This window comes from Vulpes vulpes, chromosome 3, assembly GCF_048418805.1.
Source record: "Vulpes vulpes isolate BD-2025 chromosome 3, VulVul3, whole genome shotgun sequence".
Taxonomy (NCBI): domain Eukaryota; kingdom Metazoa; phylum Chordata; class Mammalia; order Carnivora; family Canidae; genus Vulpes; species Vulpes vulpes.
In genome coordinates, this window is record NC_132782.1 from 91,914,685 (window position 1) to 91,920,463 (window position 5,779).

Consider the following 5,779-nt stretch of genomic DNA (forward strand, 5'->3'; position numbering starts at 1 on the left):
CTGAGTTGTCTTCTGTGTTTCAGTTGGGGGAAAGGGAGTGGGATTTTGGGCATCAGATAAGGTTCAGTGAGACTGCTGGATTGACAGATTAGAAACTAGAGGGTCTTTGGCTGCAATGTTTCCCAACATATATTTTCAGAATATCTTGACAAAAGGTCCCCTGGTCAGGGAAGTGCAGGAAATTCCCTGTGCCCTTCTTGGGGATTATTGATGATCAAAAGTGTATTAAAGTCACTGATAAGTCCAAAAATGAACAAATCTACTTATCTTTGTTTAGTCCATTGTTACTTCATCATGGAAACCTTTTACTGAGTATTTCTGTCCTTTTACAGATAATACACTGAGGTCCAAAATCAGTACATTTCCTATATACTGCAATAATCTACTTGTGGGATAAAAGGGTTCCATTCATAGTGACAACAAAACCCATAAACGGTGAAGGAATAAACCTTATAAGAAATATGCAAAACACATATGAAGAAATGTATATCACTAAGTCTTTTTTTTTTTTTTTTAAGATTTTATTTATTTATTCATGAGAGACACAGAGAGAGGCAGAGACACAGGCAGAGGGAGAAGCAGGCTCCATTCAGGGAGCCTGATGTGGGACTCAATCCAGAGTCTCCAGGATCATGCCTTTGGCTGATGGTGGCGCTAAACCACTGAGCCACCTGGACTGCCCCTATCACTAAGTCCCTAACTGAATGGAGACATACCATGTACCTGAATGGAAAGACATTATCAAAAAAATGTTGATTCTTGGGGTCCCTGGATGGCTCAGTCAGTTAAGTGTCTGCCTTTGACTTGGGTCATGATCCCAGGGTCCTGGGATCAGGCCCTACATCAGGCTCCCCACTCAGCGGTGAGCCTGCTTCTGCCTCTCTGCCTGCAGCTCACCCCACTTGTGCTCTCTCACTTTCTGTCAAATAAATGGGTAGAATCTTTTTTTAAAAAAAGGCAGCCCAGGTAGCTCCCTGCATGGAGCCTGCTTCTCCCTCTGCCTGTGTCTCTGCCTCTCTCTCTCTCTCTCTCTCTCTCTCTCTCTCTGGGCCTCTCATTAATAAATAAATAAAATCTTTTTTTTAAAAAAGGAATTTTAATCCTTAAACTCAGTATCATCCAAAAAGGGTGTTTTTTTTTGTTTTGTTTTTTTAAAGATTTTTTAAATTTTTTATTTTATTTTTAAAGATTTGATTCATTTATTCATAAAAGACACAGAGAGGCAGAGACACAGGCAGAGGGAGGAGAAGCAGGCTCCATGGAAGGAGCCTGATGTGGGACCTGATCCCGGGAATCTGGGATCACGCTCTAAGCCAAAGGGAGCCGCCCAACGGCTGAGCCACCGAGGTGTCCTTTTTTTTCTTTCTTTTTTTTTTAATTTTAGAGAGCATGCATGAGTGGGGAGGGGGTAAGAGGGGCAGAGAGAGAGGAGAGAATCTCCAGCAGACTCTGCACTGAGCATGGAGCTCAATCCCACAGCCCTGAGATTGTGAGTTGAGCCTAAATCAAGAGTCGAAGGCTTAACGGACTAAGCCACCCAGGCACTCCCAAAAAAGTATTTTAACACAACTTGAACACCCAAAATTCCTATGTAATACATTTTTAAGAACAAATGGGGGTGATGTATTTGACATACTAGATAAACACCAACACACTGAAGTTAAAACAGGTTATTATTGGCACAAGAATAAATTAGCCAATGAAGTGGGGGGAAAGATTTAGAAACAGCCTTATTTTGGGGAGTTTATGATAAATATTATTCAAATCAGTAGGGGAAAGTAGGCTGTTAAATTACAATCATATCCATTTTCTGGACTGCTACATAACTATTTAAAGAAAAAGAAGCCCCATGTTTAGTGTAAATTGGTACAACCGTTTGGGAAAATGATTTGATCATGTATTAAAAAGTTAAATGCCAAAAAAAAAAAAAAAGTTAAATGCAGGGGATCCCTGGGTGGCTCAGCAGTTTAGCACCTGCCTTCGGTCCAGGGCGTCATCCTGGGGTCCTGAGATCGAGTCTTGCATTGGGCTCCCTGCATGGAGCCTGCTTCTCTCTCTGCCTGTGTCTCTGCCTCTCTCTCTTTCTCTCTCTCTCTGTCTCTCATGAATAAATAAAATCTTTAAAAAAAAAGTTAAATGCTTATACCCTTTGACTCGGCAAGCACTCGTCAAAGAATTTACACCAGAGTTCTTTTTCCACTTCCATGGCAAAATTAAAGAGAACATTGTTCAGTGCAGCAAAATTTGTGATAACCAGGAATACCCTAAGTGTCCATTAGCAAAGGACTAATGAAGGCTAGCCACTCTAAAATATATTATGCAGCTGTTTAAAAAAAAAAAGAGAGAGACTTATTAACCAATGTTGTTGAAAGATACCCCAAAAATATGTCAAGTGAGAAAAATAAGGTGGTTAGTATTCTCCCATCTGGGCCAAATTACACATTAGTACTCAAATTCCTATAGAGTATCTTTAGAAGAACACTCAAGAACTGATTTTGGATTATAAAGCTCAGCCACAAGGTCCTTCCCAATTTGTAAGCCAAAATGAAGCCAAAGGTTAGAGTGAAGCAGATCCTCCTTTCCATGCTCTTATCAGCGCTAGACCAAGGTGGCAGCCTCAGGAAGTGACCAGTGCACAGCCCATCTCCCATCGCCCACATGCCAGTCGTAGGGGACTTTGCAGCTGGCAGAGTCAGGACTGTTAACACCAGGTGGCTTTCAGGAGCAGAGGTATCAAGGATCTCCCTGATGTCAGGGACTTCACTCAGGGTTGTCACGCCCAGTACTCAGACGGTAGCTTTAGAAAGCATTCTTATTCTTGTTCCCCATGGCAGGACAGAGGGCCCACATGGCAAGAGCAGGGACTAGGGTGTCATGGCTGCATGAAGAGACACCAGTTTGTCCAAGGACACTCACTCCCCAAAGCAGGATAAGCACTGACCCCAGGCCTTCTACCTGTCCAGGTTGGACCCAAAGGCTGACAAGAGTCCAGGACAGAAACAGACTGGACTGGGGTATTGGAAACGGGGATTTTGCTAATTAGCAAACTTGCTTTGTGACCTTGAGCAGGGTGATTTATGTTGGGAATGATTAGGCACCTTTTTAAAAATTGGAATGGAAAAAAAAAATAAATAAAATAAAAAATAAAATAAAATAAAATAAAAATTGGAATGGAGATACCATATACCCTGATCAACATATACCCATGAGTATCTACAAAGAAGCATGAACCGGGTCCTATGAAATGTTTAGAAGGGGTCCACAGCCTCTGCTTCCTTCCTGGGACCAGACAGCGCACCCATCCCTTGGTCCTTCTCTGATACCCCAGACATCCCATACCCCAGCCCCAGTTCCTGCTTTCTAAGGACTCAGACAATCTGACTTTTAAAAAAAAGTATTTTAGCAGCTTTATTAAGATATAATTAACATGCCATACAATTAACTCATTTAAATTATCCAACTCAGTGGTTTTTAGTATATGCATGGGATTATGCAACCATCGCAATCTAATTTTAGAATTAGATCCATCGCTTGAAAGAAACTCCATATCCATTAGCTGTCACTACCTATCACCAACCTCCCCCCCGCAACTCCTTTCCCTTAGCCCTAGTCAATCACTAATCTACTTTTTCTCTCTCTAGAGTTGCCTCTTGTGGACATTTCATGCAAACAAAATCAAACAATATGTGGTCTTTGTAACCGGCCTCTTTCACTTAGCACGATGTTCTCAAGGTTTAGCCATGCTGTAGCATATGTCAATACTCCATTCCTCTTCATTGTCAAATAATAGTCCATTGCATGAAGATACATTTTTTTACATTTATTTTTTGGGGGGGGGGGGCAAAAGAAGGGGGAGAGAGATTTTTTAAAACGATTTTTTGTTTATTCATGAGAGACAGAGACATAGGCAGAGGGAGAAGCAGGCTCCCTGAGGGGAGCCGGATGTAGGACTTGACCCCAGGACCCCGGGATCACCACCTGAGCCAAAGGCAGATGTTCAACTAGTGAGCCATCCAGGTCACAGAGAGAGAATCTTAAGTAGGCTCCACACTCAGCACCTAAGTCTAACAAGAGGCTCGATCTCACCACCCTGAGATCATGACCTGAGCTAAAATCAACAGTTGGCTGCTTAACCAACTTTTACTTTCCGATGCCCTTTGAAGCACAAACGTTTTTAATTTTGAGATCTTATTTACCTATTTTTTCTTTTGTTGCTTCTGCTTTGTGAGCCATATGTAAGAAACCATTTCTTAACTCAAGATCATGAAGATTTATGCCTATGTTTTTATCTAAGAGTGTTAGAAACATTTATAAAGTTTACAATCTAGTTATAAAGTTACAAGCTTAAAAAATTTATAGAAGTTTTGGGGCACCTGGGTGTCTGAGTCAGTTAAGCAGCCAACTCTTGATTTTGGCTCAAGTCGTGATCTCAGAGCCCTGGGATGGAGCTCCAGGAGTCAGCTTGAGGATTCTCTCCTTCTCCACCTCCCCCTCCCCCCCGCCCCCTGTGCACACATGCTCTCTCTCTAAAAATAATCTTTTAAAAAAATTATAAAATATTTTGTAAACTATAAATGTTTTATAGCTAAAAGCTCTTATGTTTGGGTCTTTGATCCATGTTGAGGTAATGTTTGTATGTGTTTGAGAGGAGTCTGATTTCATTCTTTTGTTCATGGATATCCAATTGTCCCAGCACTATTAGTTAAAAAGACTGTTCTTTCTCCATTGAGTGGTCTTGATACCCTTGTTGAAGATAAAGTAACTGCACACATAGTTTATTTCTGGAATCTCAACTATATTCCATGAATCTATCTATCATCTATCTATCTATCTATCTATCTATCTATCTATCTATCTATCTATCTATCTCAATCATCTACCTATCTATATCTTTGCTTTCTTTATGCTAGGACCACACTACTTTGCTTATTGTAGCTTTGTTGTAAGTTTTATCAAGTGATTCCTCCAAATTATTCTTCCATTTCATTTTTTTCTGGATGCCTGCGTTTCCATAAGAATTTTGGGATCTACTTGCCAACTTTTTCAAAAAAGAAAAAGAAGCCAGGATTTTGATGGGGATTTCATTGAATCTGTAGATCAGTTTGAGGAGTGTTGCCATCTTAACAATATTAAATGGGTCATTTAATGGGTTACAGGACCCATGAACTTGAGATTTAAAAAATCTATTTCGGGATCCCTGGGTGGCGCAGCGGTTTGGCGCCTGCCTTTGGCCCAGGGCGTGATCCTGGAGACCCGGGATCGAATCCCACGTCAGGCTCCCGGTGCATGGAGCCTGCTTCTCCCTCTGCCTGTATCTCTGCCTCTCTCTCTCTCTCTCTGTGACTATCATAAATAAATAAAAATTTAAAAAAAATTAAAAATCTATTTCAATTTTAAATTTCTTTTCACAGGGTGTTTGTCATTTTCAGTATATAAGTCTTACTCATTTTGTTAAATTTATATCTAACTATTTTATTCCCTCTGTTTCTATTATAAATGGCATTATTACTTCATTTTTGGATTGTTTCATTGCTAGCAATGAGAAGTAAAACAGATTTTTGTACATTAGTCTTATATTTTGAAACCTTGCTAAACTAGCTTATTAGCTCTAATAGTTTTTGTATGTGTATTCCTAAGGGTTTTCTATATACAAGATCATGTCATCTGGGTAATCTACTTCTTCTTTTCCAATCTGGATGTCTTTTATTTCTTTTTCTTGCCTAATTGCTCCAGCTAGAACTTTCAGTACAATGTTAAAGGGAACAGATACCCTGATCTC